The sequence below is a fragment of the Magnolia sinica genome, chromosome 5, assembly GCF_029962835.1.
Source record: "Magnolia sinica isolate HGM2019 chromosome 5, MsV1, whole genome shotgun sequence".
Taxonomy (NCBI): Eukaryota; Viridiplantae; Streptophyta; class Magnoliopsida; order Magnoliales; family Magnoliaceae; genus Magnolia; species Magnolia sinica.
This window is the reverse complement of record NC_080577.1, coordinates 80,695,393-80,720,322: the sequence shown is the minus strand read 5'-3', so window position 1 is coordinate 80,720,322 and position 24,930 is coordinate 80,695,393.

Here is a 24,930-nt window from a genome sequence, read left to right as displayed (position 1 = left end):
AACCTATTTTTAGTGAACGCTAATATCCCCTGTGTGAGGATATTAGGCGTGGAGTAGCATTTTGTGTGGCTGTTGTATAACAGTTGGTGAACACACAGGCGAACCACTATAAACCCTTGTGTTGTGGTTGATTATTTTATACTTCTTATTTTTAATTATTCTTTTGTGGGTTGTATGTATGGTGGTGAATGTTGTAATCATTTAATTCAAGCTTTGTGAGAATGTTGTAATAGTTTAGAATTTATTTTTAGCTATTCCTTTATCAGCTTGATTTTCAATTTCATTTGAAAGTTGTTCCAGCAAGGTTGCCCTGCCATTTTTATGGTGTATGGCTGTCCCTAGAACAATACATTTTTAATTACAAGTTATTTCAATTCAGTTTATATTTATTATTGTATTCCTCTTCGGTTTGAGACTTGATACAAAGATCTTTCTAGAAATAAGGCTGTCCTACCATAAACTCTGTTTTTGGTGTAAGGTTGTCCTTAAAACAACGTTTGTATCAACCTCTCAAGATCTGAATTTTGAGGTTACTTTAATTTACTGCATTGTGATTTACTTTGGCTATCATTTTCTTTTTATTTCCGCTGTTATTAGTTTTATTTGGCATTGTCTTATTCACCCCCCCTCTAGGACATATAGCTTAGCCTTTTCAAGTGGTATCAAAGCCTAATAGCTCTTTTTTTATTCTTGGATTTAATTCCTGAGCTAACGATTTAAGCTATTTAAGATGTCAAATTTTGATAGCCTTTCAGTCACTAGGCCTCCACCCTTTGATGGCTCCAATTATGCCTATTGGAAAGCCAGAATGAGGATCTTCCTCAAATCAATGGATGAAAATGTGTGGCAAGCCACAGTGACTGAATGGAATCCTCCTATCATGGAAGTTATTGGGGTTGACGGTTCAAAATCAATGAAAGTCACACCATATTACCAATGGACCACTCTTCAGAAAAGTGAGAGTAGTGCAAATGCTAAAGCACTAAATGCAATTACTTGCGCACTATCACCGGATGAGTTCAAAAGAATCATTTCCTGTGATATTGCAAAGCAAGCTTGGGATATATTAGAAATGACACACGAGGGTACTACAATTGTCAAAAAATCTAAAGTCCAACTCCTCACAACCAGATTTGAAGAAATTCATATGGAGGAAAATGAAATGTTTATGGACTTTTACACTAGATTGAATGACATTGTAAACTCAATGTGGGGTCTTGGCGACAAAATCCCAGAAAGTAAAGTGTGTGCAAAAAAATTACGCTCACTTCCTGAACGGTTCAATTCTAAAGTAACTGCGATCCAGGAACTTCGTGATACGGATAATATGAGGGTAGAAGAACTAGTTGGTTCACTACAAACCTACGAGTTAAACTTTAAAGCCCCTAAAGGAAAATCTATCGCACTAAAATCTTCTAAATGTAATTCAGAAGAAAATTCTGATTCAGAAGATGATATGGCTCTTTTAGCTAAAAAATTTTACAAGATTTTCAAAAGCAAGAAAAGGGTTGATTTTCAAAAATCAAATGACAAAAAGAAGTTTAGACCCAAATCTCAAAAATCTTTGAAAGATAGTCAATGTTACAACTGTCTAGAATATGGACACTTAGCAAATAGATGTCCTAAAAGGGACAAACCCAAGAAGAAGGGTATGTTGGCTACATGGGATGAATCATCTGATTCTGAAGGTTCTTCTGAATCAGAAGATTCTGAAACTGAGTCGGGCAATGAGGTTAAAGCTCTTATGACTCTAGCCAAATTCACTTTTTCAGATAATGACTCTACAAGTGAAGAAAATCTGAATAGTGAATGTGAAAATGAAGATGATCTTCAAGACGCTTACAATGCCCTATATAAGGAAAGTTGTAAAATTGTTGTCAAACTTAACATTCAAAAAGAAAAGTTTTCTAAACTCAAAAATTGTTTTGAATCACTTGTCTTAGAAAAATCACAAATTTCAGATTGTTTTGAAAAATCAAAATGCGATTTGGAATTCAAAAACTCACTAATTGTTGATTTAAAATCTGAAATTGAGAATCTTAAAACTGAAGTATCTTCTCTTCTGAGTCTAAATGACACATGGAAATATGCCCAAGGTGATCCAAAGTTAGAGAAACTTTTATCCTGATCAAGAAAATGTGGCGATCGATCCGGGTTGGGCTGTGATAAAAATTTACCTCCTAAACAAAAGTATACTCCTCCTATGTTTGTTAAAGGAGAGTCCTCAAACTCAAAAGAGAAAAGTACTTATCAAGATTTTTCTAGAAATTCAAAAACTTTTCAAAAACCTAAAAGCAGCCATGTCAACTTTAATCAAAAACAAAATCCTCTAGCTGAAAAGATAGTTGATTTACTCAAGGAGCTCTTAAAATCTAACTCTATAGGTCATTCCTACAAATGTACACAAAAGAAGACCAACTATGTTCCTAAACCTAAAACAGTTATGAAATGGGTTCCTAAAGTCACCTGCTTGGTTGCTCACACTGCTTTCAAAGCAACAAGTCATTCAAAGTGGTACCTAGACAGTGGATGCTCCAGGCATATGACAGGTGACAAAGCTTTATTCACCGATCTGAAAGATATTACTAATGGCTCAGTCACATTTGGTGATGGTAGCAACTGCAAGATTATAGGCTAAGGTACGGTTCAACTTTTTAATCTTCCTGTGTTTAAAAATGTTTTATACATTGAAGGCCTAAAGCACAACTTGCTTAGTATATCACAAATATGTGATAATAACCATAATGTTCGGTTTTCTAATCAAAGCTGTGAAATACTAAACAATAAGGGTTCTGTAATATTAACTGGACGTAGAACCTCTGAAAATTGCTATATTATTAGTGAATCTAGCTCATCTAATCAAACATGTTACATGGTCCATACAGACGAGACTGATTTATGGCACAAACGTCTTGGACATGTACATTATCGAAATTTATATCGATTGAGGAAACGAGAACTTGTAAGAGGTTTACCCAAACTTCAGAAATTAGATAAAATATGTGGTGAGTGCCAGATAGGCAAACAAACAAAGAACTCACACAAAAAGGTGAATTCAAATACCACATCTAGACCACTCGAACTTCTCCACATGGATCTGATAGGACCTACCAGAACGGAAAGTCTGATAGGACCTACCAGAACGGAAAGTCGTGGTGTTAAAAAGTATATCCTGGTAATAGTTGATGACTTTACCAGATATACGTGGGTAGTCTTCTTAAGGGATAAATCTGAAACCCTTGAAGAAGTAAGAAAAGTTCTCAAAAGGATTCAAATTGAAAAATCCTCTCAAATCAGTAAAATTCGTAGTGATCATGGATCTGAATTTGAGAATAGCAATTTTGAGAAGTTCTGTACCGACCAAGGTATATTACATGAATTCTCTGCTCCCAAAACTCCACAACAAAATGGAATTGTTGAAAGAAAGAATAGGGTGCTTCAAGAAATGGCTAATGTCATGTTGAATAGCATGAAGCTCTCTAAAAATCTTTGGGCTGAAGCAGTCAACACAGCTTGCTATATTATTAACCGAGTCTACACTAGAAAAGATAATAATAAAACGGCTTATGAATTGTGGTTCAATAAAAAGCCTACTGTTAAATACTTTCGAGTTTTTGGCAGCAAATGCTATATTTTACGTGATCGTGAAAATTTGGGAAAGTTCGATACGAAGAGTGATGAAGGTATTTTTCTAGGATATTCTTTAAACAGTCGAGCTTATAGGGTCCTGAACAAAATGACTGGTGTGATTCAAGAATCCATTAATGTTGTCATTGATGATCACTTAAACACACCAATTTCTAATTCAGATAATGATGAAGTACTAATCATTGATAAACCCAATACTTCATCGAATCAGATTGATTCTGAGTTGAGGACAGTTAAAGATCATCCAACCACTCAAATTCTTGGAAACCCTCTCACCGGTGTTCACACCCGTAAACAACTTGAAGATATATGTAATTATGTATGTTTTACATCCCAAATTGAACCATCTAATGTAAAAGAAGCTCTTGCTGATGAGAACTGGATTGTTGCGATGCAAGATGAACTCAACCAATTCATAAGAAATGATGTTTGGTATCTCGTACCAAGACCTAAAGATAAACACATCATTGGAACAAAATGGATATTCAAAAATAAGTCTAACGAATGTGGAAATATAATTAGAAACAAGGCTAGACTAGTGGTTCAAGGTTATACTCAAATTGAAGGAATTGATTTCGATGAAACCTTTGCACCAGTAGCACGTCTTGAATCTATCAGACTATTTATATCCATTGCATGTTTTAGAAAGATAAAGATCTATCAGATGGATGTGAAAAGTGCTTTTCTAAATGGCGATTTACATGAAGAAGTTTATGTTAAACAGCCAATGGGATTTGAAGATTCCAAAAATACTGATCATGTATATCGGCTTAAAAAGGCACTTTATGGTTTAAAACAAGCACCTAGGGCATGGTATGAGAAACTAACAAAATTTCTTTTAAGTCATGATTTTCAAATGGGATCTGTTGATAAAACTCTGTTTGTTAAGAAACATGATGATCATATCTTAATGGTGCAGATTTATGTTGATGATATCATTTATGGATCAACTTGTACTGACTTGACTACTGAGTTTGCAGATTTGATGAAATCACAGTTCGAAATGAGCATGGTTGGGGAATTGACTTATTTCCTTGGATTGCAAGTAAAACAACAATCTGAAAGAATATTCATTTCTCAATCTAAGTATGCTTTGAATCTAATCAAGAGATTTAGATTTCAGAATGGTAAAAATTTCGATACTCCTATGAGTACTACCCTGAAACTATCAAAGGACTCTAATGGTAAAAATGTTGACTCAAAACTTTATCGGAGTATGATTGGTAGTTTGTTATATTTAACTGCTAGTAGACCTGATATTTCTCTAAGTGTTGGTATTTGCGCAAGATATCAATCTGATCCAAAAGAATCTCACTTGATTGCTGTCAAGCGAATTATTAGATATGTCGCAAGTACTATAAATCTTGGTCTCTGGTATCCTCATGAAACCAATGTCCAATTAGCTGGGTACTCGGATGCTGACTGGGCTGGTAATCTAGATGATAGAAAATCAACCAGTGGTGGTTGTTTTTTTATTGGAAATTGTCTAGTTTCCTGGTTTAGTAAGAAACAAAATTCTATATCACTTTCAACAGCTGAAGCTGAGTATATCGCAGCTGGTAATGCATGTACACAGCTTGTTTGGATGCAACAAATGCTAAGTGATTATGGAATTAAACAGGATTCTATGTTATTACATTGTGATAATTCCAGTGCGATAAATATTTCAAAAAATCCTATTCAGCATTCTCGTACTAAGCATATTGACATTAGATTTCATTATATAAGGGAATTAGTAGAAGAAAAAGTTATATCTTTAGAATATATTCCTACTGAAGATCAACGTGCTGATATTTTCACAAAACCTCTCAATAAAAGCAGGTTCAAAAAGATGAAATTTGATCTTGGCATGTGCATTTTAAATTGATAATTTATGCCTTCTTGTATTATAGTGTATATATTTGCTAGATTGAATTCTAATTTTTGTGTAATTTGTAAGATATTTGAATTAGTGTATATACATTTTTGAGGAACTGGATTCTGACTCAGCTAATGATCCAGATTTTGTACCATCTGATGTTGATGCACGTCTGAGTGCATTAGAGGGTAAAGTTGAGGATATTAATGTTAAGTTGGAAAACATGTCTGTTGCTCATGATTTGCAATTCAAATACATGAGCAAATATCTAAGGCGCTTGAACAAAGGCATGCACCAACTTGATCCTTCTATTCCTGCTCCTTCATCAAGTTCTAGTTCTGACTAGTTTTTATGAGACTTTTGGTCTGTAATAACTTTATTACTTAGCACTTGTTTGCTTGAGTTTGAGTTAGATATTTGTTCTTGATGTAATATTTATGCTGGATATATGTGATGCTATCTTGAGTATTTATATGACTCTTTTGCTATACTCTCTTACTTCCTCATGTTTCCTCTCATGACTTCCTTTATTTAGTTCTCCTTTGTCATATTGTGACAAAAAGGGAGAGAATGGTTTGTTCTTTATGTGATTGTGAGAGGAGTAACATTGGTTATGTTTCTCAGGGGGAGTTAGGGGGAATATATGTTTGATCTTGTTGAATGAAACTGGTTGAATGTTGAATATTGAATATTGATTTGCAGGTATTGACCAGTTGTTTTACTTTTGTTTGGTTATGTGTTTTGTCACTAATTTGACAAAGGGGGAGATTGTAAGTGCTATAGTTTTTATCCCTGTCTGTTGTCAAATTTGCGATGACAAAATCACTATTATGTTATATATAACTTGCTTAAGTGAAGCTCTCTCAAAGATCAACATTCATGAACAAGCTAAGCTCACATCAAGCAAAGCTCACAAGTACAAGGATCAATCTTGAATGAAAGAACTACTCACAAGACAAGACTCAAGATCTTGAATGAAAGAACTGCTCACAAGACAAGACTCAAGCTGCAAGACTTCAAGAAGAGTTCAAGGCAGTTTGTACACTTTCAAGATTGAGCTACATCAAGGTTTGATCTACATCAAGATTACAAGGCTCATACTTCAAGGTCACTTGTTCCTAATGTTTCAATGTCCATACTTCATGATTGAGGTTTGATTGACCATAGGTTGACCTTAGAAGTAGGTCATTTCGGATACATAAACCGAATGTTTATTTTACATGTGATTGGTCTATTCTTCGACTAGTCCTAGGTCTTCTTCGACTAGTCCTAGACTTGCTTCGACCAGTCTAAGATATTCCTCGACCAGTCGTGAGTTTGTTACAAATTCCGGATAAAATCTGTTAGCCTTCGACTAGTCCAGGAATCTGTTCGACCAGTCGTAGGAACAGTGTCGACTGATCTTCGACCAGTCGTAAAACCTTCGACTCGAAGTCTAGCGATGGTTTACAGGACCTACGACTAGTCGTAGGTGACCTACGACCAGTCGTAGGAGACCTACGACCAGTCATAAAACGGTCAAAGTATATCCCGCCGTTTTTTTTTAAATATCTGTTATGGCTTCGACTAGTCGAAGAGCACTCTAGACCAGTCGAAGACCCGATCTTCTCACTTATAAATAGTGCATGAATCTCAGAAGAAATCATCGAATTAATTATAGTATTCAAGTCAATCTTCGTCGAACTTCTGAGAAATAATTCTGTGCTCCATCTAAGCTAAGTGTGCTTATTTAATATTCCTCTTTCCTTAGCTTTATTTTAATTGATTTTGTTTCTGCTATTCCAATCTGATTTGAAAAGAGGAATTGTTATTCCCTTTCTTTGGAATCAAAATCAATTAAGGCAAGCCCTATTTGGTTTAATTTAAAATCTATTAGAACTAGAACCATTGTAATCGAGTACTGGACATTGAACTTGGACATTCAATCATCTACTTTGATTTGGTTCTACCGGGCTGCTACAACGAAGAAGATATTCAGGTATTTTACATATTGTAAATCCCTTTCTATTTTGGTTTCTTTCAAGATTTGCCAGAAAAATCTTGTTATATTGGTTATCTGAGGAGAGCCAGGAAAACTCAGAAGTGGGGGTTTTTTTAATTGTGTAAGCCCACATACAAAGACACAATTGTAAGGGTTTTGGGTGAACCTGGGAAAACCTATTTTTAGTGAACGCTAATATCCCCTGTGTGAGGATATTAGGAGTGGAGTAGCATTTTGTGTGGCTGTTGTATAACAGTTGGTGAACACACAGGCGAACCACTATAAACCCTTGTGTTGTGGTTGATTATTTTATACTTCTTATTTTTAATTATTCTTTTGTGGGTTGTATGTATGGTGGTGAATGTTGTAATCATTTAATTCAAGCTTTGTGAGAATGTTGTAATAGTTTAGAATTTATTTTCAGCTATTCCTTTATCAGCTTGATTTTCAATTTCATTTGAAAGTTGTTCCAGCAAGGTTGCCCTGCCATTTTTATGGTGTATGGCTGTCCCTAGAACAATACATTTTTAATTACAAGTTATTTCAATTCAGTTTATATTTATTATTGTATTCCTCTTCGGTTTGAGACTTGATACAAAGATCTTTCTAGAAATAAGGTTGTCCTACCATAAACTCTGTTTTTGGTGTAAGGTTGTCCTTAGAACAACGTTTGTATCAACCTCTCAAGATCTGAATTTTGAGGTTACTTTAATTTACTGCATTGTGATTTACTTTGGCTATCATTTTCTTTTTATTTCCGCTGTTATTAGTTTTATTTGGCATTGTCCTATTCACGCCCCCTCTAGGACATATAGCTTGGCCTTTTCAATATTTTGTGCACTAACCAACACAAGTAAAAAGGGTGGGCTGGGATTAGGCCCCACCATGAGCATTCATGAAATCTAGCTCAATCATTAGGTCTGTGATAAAATTTTAATGTGTCTTAAAAAATAGGTAGATTTGTGATTCATATGGGTCACACCAAGTGAAACTGCTTCGATAGTGGGCATCCCCTGCATTGTTTTTACTCATTTGGCCCACCAACATTATAAATTTGGCTGATCTTTTATCCCTATGACTAAATTATTGTCACACACCTTATGGATGGAGAGGATTTCAAATAAACATCAAGGTCAGGATGCGTCAAAGATGTGGATTGCATGTCGACCCTCTCAGTAACTAATGACCTTGCTACTGGCTGGTTCTACTAGGCCCAACAATGATGTATATATTTAATCCATGCTGTCCATCCATTTTTCTAGCTCAATTTATGGCATGATTACAAAAATGCATAAGATTCAAATTTAAAGTGGACCACACCACATGAAAATAGTGGTGAATATATGCTGATCATTAAAAATTCTTAGGTACATTTTATCTGCCATCCAACATGTTGATTAGGTCACAAATACTTGGATGAAGGGAAAACACAAATATCAGCTTGATCCAAAACTTACGTTGGCCCAAAGAATTTTTTAATGGTGGGCTTTTCAACAATCTTTCTTGTGGCACGATCCACTTGATATTTGGATCTAACTTATTTTTTGGATCATGCTATATATTCACCTAGAAAAATTGTCATGCCCTAAATTCGGAACCATCGCCCTACTACTTTCGAAGTCCCGAACTCGGGTCGCAACGGCTTCCTCGCCACTCACCGGACTTGGTGAATGATTAGCGAATTTTCTGAATGTTAAACCCAGCTCATGGCGGGGGATTTTTTTTTAATGGTTAATCTGATTAGGCAGTTACACATTTAATACATGGTATCAACACATATCCAAGAAACGAACCTGTTTGACATGCCACACATATAATTGTGCACCAACTCAACAATAAGAGAGGAGATAACAAATCCCCTATAGCTCCTATAAGCACCATGCCACTAAACATATCTTGAAAAAGTGTAAATAATCTATATGAGCAAACCACAGCGCGTGAGTCTACTACATGCCAGGAGTAAAACATGGCTTATCAGGGCACTCCCATAAAGACATCCAAAATAACCATGAGCATATTATCAACCAAGCATGTTATCATAGGTGAGCATGTCATCAACCAAGCATATTATTAAAGTTCGTCAGGTTATCATAAATCATGTGATCAATTTTTGGCATACTGCTCGGACGAACGATCATGAATCATGAGAATGGTCAATCATCATGTACAAGATAATCAAATTCCATATTCCATTATAGAGCATACGATGGAAAAGAAATGACAAAGCTAGTATGTGTAATCGGGATGATAGTACGCAGTATCACAAGCCGTGGGGTTCATCATAAGAGACTTCTATCCAAACTAGTCTCATGCCTGATTTGGATAGCTAGACTCAATGTGGTAGACTCCTGATCTCAGGTTAGTCGTGTACCTAACCAAAATCATAGCCATTGCGAAGGTGCACATAATGATTTAGTTGCACACCACCAGCCCGAGTGGATAGTGGATGAATGAATGTATGAGTGAAATGATGAACATCCCTCATCTCTACTAGTACATCTCCAACCCATATGATACATCTTCACCAAGAATCACTACATACCACATATATGCAACCCATGTGTAAACCAGTGAAATGCTTAATGTATGCAGGCATGCAAGTCCTACTCAGTAAGTCCACATCTTAGTACAGTTCATATTTGAAAACATCACCATGATCTAGTAATCTCCACACTAGCTGCCGCCCCATTGCGCGCATGCCCAGGTGAGTGGAAGAGACCTCACTATCCTCTTGGCCAGTGGTATTCTAATGCCCACCCACCGACTCATCAATAGTGGACCCATTTACGAGCTGGTCAAACTCAACTTAGCCTACAACCCCCTACCCTCAGGCGGATAAGGTCACACTCCTTTCAAACCGACCATGACACAGTGGGAGACATGGCCTACTGGTATTTGACACATGGGTGCTCATGTTATCCATTCAGTCTCGATGTTAAAGCATCATATTGGCCCACAGGGTTTAGGGACTTTCACCCAAGAACATCCTTAGTGCCCTAATGCTAGAATAGATATTTTCAGTGTCCAATCCAGCCATCCACGATATGCCTGTGGAGGCCACAACCCTAATGTTGCTAGGGTGTAAAGTGATCATGCATAGAAGATGCGGAATGCACGAGTCATACTATCCAAGTCATGCACTGAAACTATGCATACCGCGTGATCATGTGGGGCGACCCTATCCTATATAGAGTCCCTTAAGTATCTCAAGTCGAAAGACATGCCGTGAACAATCGCCATCCATAATAAGCATACAAATGATGCGTATGACATATGATAACTTACAATTATAAGCACTATGCACGAGATGTGTAATACCGCATTAAGCATAAGATAGGGTTAAATCAATATAAAGAAATGTTAACTTAAATGTAAGAACAATGTTACATATAATATAAAATAAGTGTTGCGTCAACATAAAGAAAGTGTCATGTCAACATAAAGAAAATGCTATTAGCAAACATCAGTGTAACCCTCGCACCAGTCACTAATGTAATGCCACAAAGATCATCAGGTGTCATACCAACATTTTACGTCAAATTATCCAAGTCATGCAAGCTTGTGCATGGAGTACATAGCATACAAGTATTCACATGCACCATCAATATCATGGCCATTATCCAACACTAGCATCATACTTCCCTGGGCATTAGGCATCTATCATGCATGATGTTATCCTCACGTTCACAAGCATCATTTATTTATCATCATTCAAGCATAAAGTAAAACATAGTGATCTTATGCATGAGATCATCACGACCATCAACGTGTGCATTATTGTCACTTGGATAACAATATCATCTCCAATGTAACCAATATCAAGCAAGGCATAATGATTATTCACATATCATCGTCATGGGCATCAACACGTGCATGATTATCAACTAAAATATCAACTTTATCATCCAATCTAACAATCATTAAGTAAAGTATGGTGATCAAAATATGATGACAATTCACCATCATTATCTCAATCATTAATAGGTACGTCCCACCTAGTGTGACCCCCACATTGAACTTACACTACGCATAAGGTACATGATCTTATAGGTTAAGTGTGGGTCCCACGTGGTGGACCACTAAGTAAATTCCATATAGGATAAACATCAAACTACCAATCTCTTTAATGATGTGGATCCAATCCCATGGCTAAGTGGGCTCCATTAGTTGATGGTGTAAGTTCAACACATGATTGTGCCCCACATTTTACCACAAGTATGGTTAATGGGCTTTTCATTGATTTAACATTCTTGTGGTATGGCCCACTTAGGTCTAAGTTTGGTTTATTAGTGGACAACGGTCCCACACTAAGGGAAGTATACATGGATACATACCTCTAAGGTGGATCCCATAACACAGCTGGGCTCCACAACTCCAACATCAAATAGGAGATAAAATTTCAATCCTAAACATAGGACACACATGCTAACATTGCATAGATTTCACATCATGTTGGGCCCATCAACCTGATTCACAAGTAAAATATGAAGGCTTGTCTATTATAACTTATATAATCTAAATGGGCCCCTTTAAATGTGGCCCAGCTAACTAGTGCTAGTGTGCAAGGCATGCTGCCCACTTGGCAATTGGCCTAACTAACGGGCCTAAGAAGATTTACCATGATGGGCTTTCTACTCCCATGTGTTTCTCTTGGGATTGGGCCCACTAGGCCTTAGTTTTGCTTCATTTGGATTGGCCCGAGGCCGCATATGACCTAGGGGAAGCAAATGGGCAGCAAGGTTGTACACCACATGCTCCACCACATAAAAGATTAAATCTATACAATATACTAAGTGGGCCTTATTTGGCAAAGGTGTAGGTTATACAAGATAGCCCACTTGGGCCTTAATGTTACTTCATTTGGGTTGGCCCAAGAACACTCATAACCTAAGATATGATATGTGGGCAACAAGGGTTATCTACCACAAAAATTACGGGACTAAATAACACTCATTTACCAACAACACAATGTAGGCCTTACTTGATGGGGATATGACCCACACACGAAAGGATCACTAGGATTTTGGACCCACCACCATCTAAGAATTTATTTTTAGGGCCTAGACAGATCATCAGATGCCTTGGAGAGGAGGTAGACCCCACAGATGTGGGCCCACGTGAATTTCAGTTTAAACAAATTTTGAGCATTGAACTGGTTCCAGACCATGTTTTACTCTGTTTTATGATCACATGGGGCCCACCCCTGGCAAAGGAAAAAGAGTCATAGACTTATATATGGGCTTCACAAATCACAAGCTATACTTGCTTAATCATGCATCTACCATTTTCTATTAAGGCTCAAACTTGGGAGCTTGGGAGAATTGTACAGAAAAAAGGTGCAAAAATGACTTTTGGCCATTTTTGGGTGTGTCCCACAATCAGGTGGGGCCACCTTTCAGCAAGCTATTAGGTTACCTTGGTATCCTTATGTGTGGCCTTCAAAATGCAAAGGGGTGCAGCCTGCTGGATACGCACATATGATTTTGGCATGAGGCCCAACATGGTCATTTCAAATTTCTGCACACCTATGCCAGGTTCCATGTTGAGTTCCACTCCCCAATTATATGGGGTCCCATTTTACCCAAATAAAAATATATATCTCTAGTCATTGGTATAGGTTAAAAGTTCCAAGTTGTGGCCTACTCATATCTTCTGTGTGGGGTCCACTACGAGGCCTAAAATTGGTACAAAACACAAAAATAATCAGACAATTTTCAACAATGGGATCTGTCACAACTTAGGGCCCACTTTCCAAACACTTAGGGATTATTCCCGACCAAAAGATGTGACATCCCATCTCACTGATATAAGAATTAAACATTCCCCATAGTTGGACCCTTAAATATAGAGTTTTAGGCCCCCCATGATGTGTCACAGAGGCGCCTATATGCAATGCAATCAGGTACTTGGAAAATTTTCAGCAAACAGAAAGTGCGAAGGAAATGAAATAGATCCAATGGTAAGTGGGGCGCACATGCTAGAAAACCATAGATATGGGACACATAAGTCTAGATTGGATGAACTAATAAAATATATAAACCACAAGTGGTCCCACACCCAAGTGGGTTAATAAGAGGATGAATGTTATGTACAACATAGATCCAACATACACATCAAGTAGCACATGAAATGTATTGATCAAATCTCTATGTTCAGATTCTCTGTTGGAAAATCCCATCTAATGGATGGTTTGAGAATACATTATTTAGGTTGTATGTAGGTTTTCAACCATACAGAGCCTTGGATCCATCTGGACCACACATAACAAATTAAGATTTATCCTTACGAAAGTATCTATTGGTCCAGAATTTCTTAAATTCCATCATGAAAGAATCTAACCATAAAGATCGTACATGTGATTATTAACAATCTCAAGCAAGTTAAGAAAAAATATCAAATACATCTGACCGTTGGAATCACGGATATGGCCCACAAAAGAATGGTGATAACAAGCTCCTAGATACATTTTCATATAAGGCCAAGATCTCAATCGTTCGAACTCCGATCGAGGTTTATTATTTACTGTTGGAAATATAGTTTGATTTTCTACGAATCCAATATAACATATATTTCTAATGTATTCATTTAAGGAATTAAAAATAGGTCCTTTTTTGGCAAATCGGAATCCTACATATGCTACTGGATAGTAGCCGAGTAAAGTTGATGCCATAAATGATTGGGCTGTTAGATAGCTATCAAATTTGGTCCAGAGTTAACCTATATTATAATTTATATTATCACTAAATTTTAAATCAGTTCTTAGTATTTTTTATTCTATATAATTTTTAAAAGTTGTTGTCCAGATACAAAAACGGGATTACATGTGAAGGGTGTTGATATAATGTTCATCATGGTGGACCATACTGATGTGGGCCACCTTGCTGACCACCATAGCCATAACTACATGCACATAAGAACTCCACACTAGTGGGCCCCACACATATCAAGAAAATAAGAAGAGGAAGAAAGATGATAGTGAGGAGAATGGAAGGAGGGGTGTAGACTCACCTCAAATGAATGGATGGCTTGATGATGATGTGTGGTCCACTCCCTCTAGGTTTGATGATGGGTCACACCTTGGTCCACTCTCTCTCTCTCTCTTAAAATTTTAAAATTTTCTAAGTATAGGAAAAGGATGAGTGTAAGAGAGCTTCTACTCTTATATAGGGAATTGGGGGTTAAGGTGGCAAGATGTTGTGGCAAGTCTATGTAGTCTCATTGGTGCTAAAAGTGAGGTGGAAGGTAGTATATGCCATGGGTAGTGGATGGATGAGGTGGATGGTGCAAAGCATGCATTGACCAAGGTGGAAGAAATCTAGGTATGCATTGACTAATGAATGGATAAGGGTTGTGGGTTGTAGCTAAGTGATGCATGGTAAATGATGAAATGAAGTGTTGCAATTGGTTATTTGAAGTGATGTGGTACAAAACAAGACATGCATTGGATGCATGTGTAAGATGAGGTGGACATGTGCCATGATTAGTTTCTAAGGCATGGGGAGAGGGCTAATGATGCATTTTGGGGTAGAACCCATTTTTGTCTCATAGTGCATTGTCTTATATGTGCTAGCTCATTTTTTTGTCATGTAGTAATTGTCCTATTTTATGATAATTTCAATGTTCTAGAAAGTGAGATTTAAGACCACATAGGCCCAAGTGCATTGGGCCTAGTACAATAAAGGTTGCTCATGTTACCAGATACATGAATTTGGGTCGTGGATTTGATGGGCTGTAACTCACTAATGGAGTGTTGGATTGATGCACGGTTTTCACTGTTGCAATTACAATGGGGACGTGGTCCATATAATAGAGGTCTTAAGGTCATCCAGAATAAATCACTTGGGTGGGTTGCTAGGTGCACTGGGGTGCAATGTCTGGTCTATTAATGGTGCGGATTGGGACACCTGTGTGCATGAGCGGTGTTACCAAGGACAGGGTTCTTACAAAAATAGATGTACGGCTCGGATTAAACATTGCATCATTGTTGGGCCGATGAGCACTAATCAGTTGCTAGGTGGCTGATGGCCATCACAGCATGTAATCCACAACCTAAGACAACATCCCAACTAACACTGGGTCAACTGAAGGTGGGCCCACCTTGACATGTATGTAAAATCTACTCCAACCATGATGGATCGAGATGATATTTTAGGTGTATTGCTCCAACATCAGCCACATCTATAATTCTAGTGGCTCACATGAGTAGAAACCGTGTAGGGGACACCCACTATCAAAATCACTTCACTTGGTATGATCCACATACATCATGTATAGGTCTAATGTTTGGACTCCATCCATTAACGTCTACAAGGCAATTAGTGAATGGAATATAATTCACATAAACATCATGGTGGGCCCTATCAAAATTCAAGGGTAGGTTTCTCCTCTCCAACTGTTTTCTGTTTTATGGCCCAGTAAATCACAAATCAGCCATATTTTTTATACCCTATGGTTCAATTGATATCACAAGCTAAATTGTCGAAGTGGATCACAGGAACACATCATGGTGAGGCTCACTTACAACACACTTGTTTTAGTTAGCATGACCGGTGGTAATTTGGTGCGCAAAAGATCTCTTGCGGTACGATGCGCAAGAGACCATTACTATATATATATATATATATATATATATATATATATATAGAAATACACATGAGCACCACTGCACATGTGTCATGGGTGTCTAATCCGAATGGTGCATGTGATGCGAAATCCTATGAAACCCCAACGAACAAATTTTCACCTTGATCTAAAATTCTGGTGGGCCATAGCAAAGAGAAATGCAAATCAAGGGAGGAAACTATTTTCATTGTTTATGGCCAACCAAAGTTTTGGATCAAAATAAAAATTAGGCCCAGGGGGTTTCATGAGGTGCTGCTTCACATGGACCATTTAGATTTAGAAGTCACATCACGTAGGATGAGTTCTCAAAAAAGTTCGCATGAGTTCCGTGTGAACTGGTGCATAGCTGAGCATTCGGTTATATATATATATATATATATATATATATATATATATATAGAGAGAGAGAGAGAGAGAGAGAGAGAGAGAGAAGAGAGAGGAACGCTCAGCTACGCACCAGTTTGCACGTCATTATGTGAAAACCTTCCTATCAACCGTCGGATAAAATAAACAGTCTGGATGAAGGCGCTCTTAGCATGAGCTTAAAAAAGCGAGTTTCCTTCTCTTGCACACCTCTTCATCCTATTCTCTGACTTTTCGAAGGATATGGCGAAAGCCTTTTCACATGAAATTCTTCTGCTGGGATGCTGGGTGGGTCCTACCAAGATGTTAGTGATAAATCCATGTTGTCCATACATTTTTAAAAATAAATTTATGGTATGAAACCAAAACTGAGGTAGATCAAAATCTCAATTGGGCCCCACAGTGTTGATTGAACTCTCACCATTAAAAACTTCCTACGGCTACCAAATTTTTGTATCAAGCTAATATTTGTTTTTTTTCCATCATCCAGCTCTGTATGACCTAATATATAGGTTGGATGTCAAATAAATATCACGGTGGGCTCTAAAAAATATTTAACAGTGCGAAGCATTATCACCGTTGCTTCCTGTAGTGTGGTCCACTTGAGATTTGGATCAGCCTTAGTTTTGGGATAATGCCCTAAAATGATAAGGAAAAATGGATGGACGAGGTAGATTTCTCAAAACCATTATGGTGGGCCCCACCTAGGTTTCCAGCGCGCAAAAGGCTTTCGCAGGAAATCCGCGTTTGAAAAAATCGCGTTACGGATTTCCTGCTAAAGCCTTTAGCAAGAAGTTCCTGCGTTGAAAACCTAAGTGGGACCCACCGTGATGTTTTTGAGAAATCCAATCCATCCATCCATTTTATGAGATCATTTTAAGACATGCATATAAAAATGAGCCAAATCCGATACTCAAGTGGGCCGAAAACGTGAAGATTGAACTTACATAGTTGAAATATTTGTAGGTCACAAAAGCTTTGAATCAGAGATAATCCTAGTAAGAATGACGTTATGAATGGTATAGATGGCATGTAAACATCACTGTCGACCCGAGGATGTTTCAACGGGAAGAATTTCCTTGTCCCCCTTTTCCCTCACTACGACTCAATTCAGTATTGTATCCTGCTCACTTTTAGTCTCAAGTCCTAAAATGAGCTCAAAAAACGGATGGTTGGGATAGATTTCTCACATGCAACACGGTGGTCCCACCTAGATTCTCAGCAAACTTAGCAAGATCCTAGATGTCTTAGAGGCAGATTGCATTCGTCATTAGGAAGGTAGTTACTGAGGAGCGTGGATTAGCTACTAACAGGTTGAGTAGCGAGACTTTTTGGCAGGTTGAGTGTGAGATCTTGTTGAGTTACTATTTGGAATATGGCCGATTGGTTGTAAATGGATATTTAAAACCAAGAGGGACTCCAAGGGTAATGTCGAAAGATATAAAGTCAAACTTGCTGCCAAGGGTTTTAACCAGTGTGAGGGCATTGACTTTAAAGAGATTTTCTCACTAATATCTAAGAAAGACTCATTCATGATCATAATGGCCCTTCTAGCTCATATGGATTTAGAGTTACATCAGATGAATGTAATAACAATATTTCTCAATGGGGATCTGAATGAGAATGCTTATATATTACAACCCGAAGGTTTTGTAGCCCATGGCTTAAAACATTTGGTTTGTTGTCACAACCCAGACTCGGTGATCGAACTCATAAGGAACCGGATAGTCGGTTCTGGCCGCAACAGCCTTCATAGTACCCCATTCTCGGTTCCTGCTCAGGTTCCGATCCTGGGATCCCACAAGGAGGATTTCCATAGCATAAATCTAATCCGATAGAGTATACCCAAGATCATAACATAGTAATCTCATAACGTAATCATAGGAACGCTTTGCAAAATCCACTAGAAATTTAAACTTTTACAGGTACATAAGGCGCAAAAGGAAATACATAAGGCAAGAAAGGAAGAGGAAAGTCTACAACAGGTCTTTAGCATGCTCCAATCCAATGCTCCACTACTACTGCGCCGACCTAGGATCTCCTGCACGCATCAATCATGCATAAGCTTATAGAAAGCTTAGAGGGCGATGTAAGTGTGTGACAATGGTGCTAAGAAGAAATAGGAGGATGCAGAGGGAATCATGAATGATACCAATGCCACTAGCCATACCAAGGCTCAGCTACGAATGCAATAAGCCGTACCGAGGTTATGCACATGCAATACATGAGTACTGGATGTCATACCAAGGTGATGCAACAGGAGGCTTATACAGCCGATGTAAATGCAATGCGAAGTAATGCCAGTCCTCATATCCAATCCACACATCAAGTACTGTTCCATCATAAATAATCCACTGGGGTCAAGTACATTAGAGGATGACTGTTGCTCTTCAAGACCCACACAGTCAAATGAGTATATGAGACCTCACTACCCGCCTGTGGACAACCAATCACCAGCGAGGCTCGACGGTAGTGGACCCATTTCACGAGCTGGTCAAACTCAGCCTAGCTATGCCTCCTCACTTAGGCAGGTAAGGCCAAACCCCATCTCAACCGACCTCGGAATAGTGGGAGTCACGGTCTAACGGTATGAGGCACTCGGGCACTCATGTTTTTCACTCAGTCTCGGGATTGAGGCATCTCCTTGGTACTGTGAAGGTTTAGGGGCTTTCACCTAGGGACATCCTATGCGCCCCAAATGTTCAAGTATCATTTTCGGTGTCCACACACAACCATCTACGATATACCTGTGGAGGCTACGACCCTGATGAAGCAAGGGCGGATATCCACATGCTATACAATGTCAGATACATGAATCACACAATCACCAATGCATCAATCCCAAGGATCCATCATGCTCAAGAGAGGAAACTCCATCCCTCGGGGAGATACTAACATGTCCTACACAATGGCACAGCCATGGCCAATCATACCTCAACTAAGCATCCATATAATGCATATGTGAGTGGGCCATGATGATGAATAGGGGTGCCAATGAGGTGAAGATGAACTCTCTACCCTAACCATGAAGGGTGTATGTACTTAACCAATTCCTCATAAGGAAGATATAACCTCTAGTGGGGGCCCATTTACCTGGGGTAGCCCACAAGACTAAGCATATAAGCTATGGGCCTAAATAATATAGAGATGAGCCTAGCAAGAGTCTAAGGTGGGCATTCAACCACACTTAGATACAAATGGGCCTAGAGGGGTCCATAATAGGGACATTCAATCACCATTTCCCAAAAGGCATAACTAACCATGATCCATATACCTATAAGGCCCATGGCCCACATCCAAACCACATACATAAACCCCACATAAAGGCATAAAAGAAAGTGTCCAATACTACCTTCAACAACATGGGCTCAAAGAGGGGAATCAAGGCCCAAGGCCTAAGTCCCAATAGCCATAAGACCCATACATTTAGTTGAACTTAATGGGCAGCCCATGAGCATAAAAACATGGCCCAAAAATAAGTCTAAGTTGGGTGAAATGGGCCCCATTACATCAGCCCAATAACTTGCAATTTAACTGGACAACCAAGGGCCCAATACCACCCTTATCTCAGCCCATAAGTCCATCAAAGTGGTGGAAGTCAGCCCAACATATGGCTGGGCCAAGCTGGGAGGTTCCAGCCCACACTGGGCCCACTAGGAAGTCCCAAAATTTGGTCTATACTTGGGTTCACAAAAGACCATCAAAAGGTAGCCCAATTATGCATTAATTAAGCCCAGGAAAATTCCAGATATAAGTGTGCATCATGTACCCTAGATTTCTCAATATGGTGGGCCCCACATCTAATGTAATTTCAGTCAAAACAATATTTATTTGGGACCCTTGCTAGATTTTTAGCCCACCCAACTACTTAAACTTGCTGAAGCCCATAAACTTGTTACAATATTTGGAAATCATTATTATAAGGGCCAACAATATTTACAGGGCGCCCTACCAAATGAAGAAAAAGGGGGAGCACACAAAACAGGTGGGCTTGCTGCTGAACTACAGGCCCAACAGCAGCCCAAAGGCCTAGGCATCCCAAGGCCTGGATGGCCTGGGCCACATATACATGCAATAAGGTGGGCTCCACACGTCTTAAGGTGGGCCCCACAGGGGACAACCACCTCGTGTGGACCCTTCCCACCTGGGCCTACCAAAAATGGGGGACGGCATGGATGAAACATACATCATGGTGGGCCAACACGTTGGATGGCCAGCCATGCTGGACGTCCACCAGCTGGACGTCTAGTAAGGCTTGCCGGTCCAGCTAGTTGACCCCACAAACATGGCCCAATGGGCCTCCAGATACATCAGAGGTGGGCCCCAAAAATCATGCACAAGTCAAGTGGGTTGGGGCCCAAAATCTACTGCAAACATAAAGAGAACGACAAGGTATGGAAGAAATTTCAGCAATGCATGTTGTTGTCCTAAATTTGGGCACTCCATTGGAGCGGGTCCAGGGCCTCTAAAATTCTGAAAATTGAGGCCCAAGGTCCCTCATCATGTATACAATAAGAGAGAGTCCAGAAGGATGGCCCACCTATGTCAGAAAATTTTAGGAATTAAGGTTTTCATGAGGCAATGTTGCTGGACTGCACAGCAGAAAATCTGGCAGTCCAATCATGTTGGCCCACCTTTTGGAGGCCCAAATGAGGTCGGTTGAGGCTGAAATTTGGCAAGCTTATAGGTGAGGTCTATTCCTTCAAGAAAAATATATTACATGGGACCAACCACCCCACAAAAATCCCAAAAATCTAGCTCATGATGACTCAAAAATCTGTCCAAACAGTTCTGGACAGCAACATATAACTGAAAGTAAATAAATATAAACACTATTTAAAAGGGGATTTACTATAAGAAAATCATGGTATGAACCACCTTAGTGGCCCCACAAACATCCAGACCCTTCCCATTACAAAATTCCCTTTGCATGTGCCCCTTATTATTGGATTAGGGGACTCCCACGTCTAAGGGTGGACTGTCATGGACGTCCACCCTCCATGGACGGTCTGGATATTTTTGGTCCACAAGGTGGGCCACACACTCATGATCAGAAGGTTATCAATCAAGGGAAATAAAGGTTCAGCCACAAGGAAAGGGTCTCCGCCACATTGAGGCCCTTCCCCTTACTACACATGGACACATATTCCACTCTCATAAGATATACAAGATCTACATGATCATAGGATTTCTACTTGAGATCTATGGTGGAGATGTAATCTCTACCAAGGATCAAGAGTCTAAATGACCCAAAGATCCCCAATCAAAGAAAAAAAAGCCATGTAGGGGTCCATTGAGAATGGCCCCTTACATGAAACATGCATGCAAGTAAGATGCTCTATAAGCCTCATCCATGAAATCTTGGGGACCACCACCATCATTTGATGGGCCCCACAAGCTTCAACATGAAAGAAAAGGGAAGAACAAGTAAGAAATGAAAGAAATCTGAATTTACAAATACATGCACGCCCATCTTAAGGATCTAGCTTCAAATCTACACCACCTTGATCCTCAAGCTCTAAGGAAGAGGTTTCTATGGGTGAGATGGGTTAGAGAGGGTTGGATTAGAAGGGATTTGAGGTACAAGGGGCTGGAGAAGATGGAAGGGGTGGGACATTTGGAGGGCTTGCTAGCAAGAGGAGAGAAGAGAGAGTAAGAGAGAAATGAGAGGGAAAGGGAGGATTTAGGGAGTTGTAGCAATGTAATGATTGTCTCTCTCTAAAAGAGGCACCTAGGATAGAGAAAGCAATGATGGGGTTAGGGAGATACAACCAAAGCTTGCTAGGGTCTAGGCTCTAGCTAGGGTAGGATTGTAGGCTTTCTAAAAATTCTAAGCCTAGGCATGACATCACCACATGGGAAAATGTGCAAGGCCATGGTGGGGTCCACCTATCACACATCAATGGGATTCATGCACAGGATGTGGTGTTAAAACCGCAACGCCGATACGGATGCAATGGCATAGGTTTTGGGTCAATCCGAGTCAGGTCAACGTGACTGGACTTAAGGATGACTGCAAACACTATTCGTAAGTCGCGGGTCACCGAAATTCGATCGGTAGGACCGCGGGACCTATAGGAATGACGTGCACACTTGGGTTTGGGTCTTACAGCTCTTCCCAGTAACAAAGAAATTTCATCATCGAAATTTACCGAATCTAGGACAAAAGGGAATGCAGAAACACCATCATATATATCAATCAACAATTATAAGAGAAGGCAATACATAGAATCATACAATAATGAAGAATCAAATAGATGTGGATAACACTTTCTAATCTCGGCTTCGCATTTCCAAGACGCCTCAGCCTCCGAATGATGACCCCACTGCACCTTCACCAGGGGAATGACCTTAGTCCTGAGAACTTGCTCATTCTAATCAAGAATACGAATCAACTACTCGATATAGGAAACATCCTCACAGACCTCAAGGGGCTGCCAATCAATCACTGGAATGATGTCTAACCCACACTTCCTCAACATAGATACATGGAACACATTGTGGATCCCAGACAACTTTGAAGGTAAGGTAAGCCTGTAGGCCACAATGCCCACGCGCTCGATTATCTTGAAAGGTCTAATGAATTTTGGGGCAAGCTTGCGCTTCGCTCCAAATCAAACCACGCCCTTCATAGGCGAGACCTTGAGATATGCCATGTCCCCAACTGCAAACTCGAGGGGTCGACGCCGACGATCAGCAAAACTCTTCAACCGGCTCTGAGCTATGGGCATCCTCTGCTTGATAATATCTACAACCTTTGATGTCTGTTGCACAAGCTTAGGACCTAAGAGACGACACTCTCCAACCTTGATCCAACAGCTAGGAGATCTACACGGTCTACCATATAGTACCTCAAAAGGAGCCATGCCGATAGTTGCCTGATAACTGTTGCTGTACACAAACTCGGCAAGGCATAAATGTTAATCCCAACTATCCGCAAAGTCAATCACACAGGCTCTGAGCATATACTCAAGGATCTAGTTGACCCTTTCGGTCTACCCATCCATCTGCGGATGATAAGTGGTATTGAGATGCAAAGTGGACCCCATTGCCTGCTGGAAACTCCTCCAAAACTGAGACATAAATTTGGGATCTTATTCAAATACGATCGAAACCGGAATGTTGTGCAGTCTCACTATATTCTTGATGAAGATCCTCGCCAACTGATCCATAGTCCAAGAAGCACGCATCAGAATGAAATGTGCCGACTTCGTCAGTCGATCGACGACAAACCACATAGCATCGTGACAATCTGAGTCCTCGACAAACCCATGATGAAATTTGCCAACACATGCTCCCACTTCCAAACTGGAACGGTCAACGGCTGCAAGGGACCAGGAGTCTCTGGTGATCGGCCTTGACACACTGGCAAGTGTCACACTCGGCCATGAAGCTAGCAATTTGGTGTTTCATCCCTGACAAAAAATACTGCCTCCTCATATCTTTGTACATCTTCATAGAGCCCGGGTGGATGGTAAGTCTCGATCGGTGTGCCTCGGTCATCAGATCACGATGCAACTCTAGCACGTCCGGACACACAATCAGCCTCTGAAGTGTAATCCACCGTCAGAACCAATATGCCAGTTGACTGCTCCATGGATGTTACCTCTGCTCAATACTCTTGAAGTGACTCGTCCTTTTGCTAAGCCTCGATCACCCTAGCAACCGAAGAGGTTTGAATCGACAAGCTCGAAAGCTGAACCATGGAAGAATGCAGATTGAACTCAAAGTCGAACTTTTAAACATCCTCGAGCATCTGCCACTCTTGAACCATCATATCTGCCACCAGGCCTCGTGGTGAGGCTGAGCACGTCCACCACCACGTTTGCCTTGCCGTGTGGTACTAGAGATCCAAGTCATAATCCTTCAAGAATTCCATCCATTGCCTCTGTCGCATGTTCAACTCAGACTGAAAAAACAAATACTTTAAGCTCTTATGGTCCGAGAAAAGCTTGAACCTAACCCCATAATGATAATGCCTCCACACCTTCAATAAGAAGACAACTGCTGTTAGCTCCAGATCATGGGTGGGGTAGTTCAGCTCGTGGACTTTGAGCTGGCATGAGGCATACACTAAAGGCTTCCCGTGCTGCATCAGAACAGCACCCCAGCCAACTATGGAGGTATCAGTAAACACAACAAAACCATCACTCCCATCAGGAAGGGTGAGGACAAGAGCGGACGTGAGGTGGTCCTTCAACTCCATAAATGCCTCCTCACAGGCCTCACTCCAAATAAACTCAGCGCCCTTCCATGTCAACCGGGTCAGCGGTGTTGCAATACGGGAGAAACTCTCGATGAATCATCGATAATATCCCACCAGACTAAGAAAGCTACGGATCTTAGACGCGTTCGTGGGCTGGCCCCACTGATACACTGCATCAAGCTTCGAGGGGTCCACAGCGACACCCTCCCTCGTCACCACGTGATCAAGGAACTTCACCTCCTCCTGCCAGAA